Below are 2,038 nucleotides of genomic sequence, written 5' to 3'. Positions count from 1 at the left end.
CAAGAATCCCCCTCCCACAGCCCCTGACAAAGGCTCACGCAACACCTGTGTCCTGGCCCCATCTCTTCCATCCTTACGTTCCTCTCTCTGTGGGCTGGGAAGGGGAGGATAGGGATTTTTCCTGTATAAAGTATGCTCCACCAACAGCTTAAAATGTCTTCCCTTTTGCATTTGACTTCCCTTTTGCGTCTCTTTATCCTAAGGTGCTCCAGTCATCAAAATGATACAGCTGTAATAGAAATTGTGTTTACTAGGGAAGCAAGACTCGTGGCATGTAGTCCATTTGCTGATTTATGGCTTGCCAGGGAGTTTTCCAAATCTACAAGTCTTTGTGCTGGATTTTATTTAGGATTACAGAATCTTTGACCTTTTTTCTTCAAGAAAGAAAATGCAAAAAGCTGTGCTCAAGAAATGAGTTTCTGATGCACTTTTGATGATGAAATATTAAATTCATGCCCTGATAAAGATGTTCTTATCCAAATTAAGACTCCGCACCTCGTTAAGTTAAGCTGTGTGTTTGGGAAAGTATTAAACTCAGGCATGTAGTTAACAGATGTGTAATATATATCTGATTTAAAAGACACTCCTATTAATCTTCCCACTTAGTAAGACACTGGACTTGTGGCTATTCTTAACTCACCAAATCTATGTCATATTACAATAACCTGAAAGGAAAATCAAGCCTGGAAAGGCTAGCCCTGTGAAGGAAAGGAGACTTTTGGAAAAGGAATAAATCAGACTTACAAAAGGCAGAACACTAAAAGCAAAACTAGACAGTAGAAAGCAAACTTAAAAAAAAAAAGGGGGAAAAAATTGTGATTTTATTTTTAGCATCGTCATGTAGTAGTATGCTCAAAATGATCATTTGCTAGAATGAAAAGCACCACAACAGACACATACACAAATATGTATCTTTGTCAGTGCTTTTGTAGTAGCGTAGGATTTCTAAAAGCGCAACTGGTTTTACAGCCTGTCTTTCACCATTACAATGTAATCTCCCAAGAAATACGATGTACCAAGGAATATTAAAAGGAAGGTTTGACTGCTGTTCTGCTGTGCATGTTCTGCCACCTCATGGTTACTGGTAGAAATACCACCACACTCTGTCGAGTGCTATTTCAAAAATATAGCAGAGAGAAAAGAGAAGCACATCTCATGTATTGGTACATATTGCTGAAATGTCGCACGTCCCACTGAGATCAATCATTGCAGAGTGCTAAGATAAATCTGTGAATTATATATAATACATAAGGAGAAAACACTGCAAAAAGGCATCTCCTTTTAACAGTCGACTTTGCTGTTTTACTGCAAATATTGATAATACACCATGGAATCCAAATCTGACTTGGTACCGTCCCATGAATAACTCCTCCGGTGGAGCTATATTCCCATGTTTAACTGGTTTTGGTAGGTTGCCATTATCTGGAAGCACACAATGTTATCCACTCCAGGAAGTATTATCTCTTTGCCTCTTTCACTTCAGTAACAGGAAATATTATTTACTTACAGTTGGATAACTCACATGGAATTCCAGTCATGGATGTGTATAATATACACCTATTTATCGGACTTGGATTTTACCATGACCTAAAAGTCTTAAGGTAAAAAAAAATCCAGAACGTCAGGAGATTAGGATTTTAACTTCCGTCAGGAGTTCATAATATACACTAGCAAAGACTGGATTACATTTACATAATAAATTATACAATGTAGTAGAAATGGAATTTTGATGAATCAATGAGACCTGCAGTTGGTAGCTGCAGTACATCCAGTTGGTGATGCCTCAAGCCTCAGCTACGCTAAAGTCACTTTGGGGAAAATATTTGTTAAAACCAATGGGTTGAACTCAGATGGCTCATGTTTGAGTAGAAATAGATTAATCTCACTTAAGTTTAGGCTTTTCTATACGAAATATCTAAATTTAGGAGTCCAATCACCTGACGTTATCAAAGGAGCAGCAGGAAAGGAACTGTGTCTCTCTCTTGCTCCAGTATGAGGTTTGTAGTAATCAAGCACTTATTTTGGGCATCTCAGTCCA

The sequence above is a fragment of the Rissa tridactyla genome, chromosome 2, assembly GCF_028500815.1.
Source record: "Rissa tridactyla isolate bRisTri1 chromosome 2, bRisTri1.patW.cur.20221130, whole genome shotgun sequence".
Classification (NCBI taxonomy): domain Eukaryota; kingdom Metazoa; phylum Chordata; class Aves; order Charadriiformes; family Laridae; genus Rissa; species Rissa tridactyla.
This window is presented reverse-complemented; position numbering follows the sequence as displayed.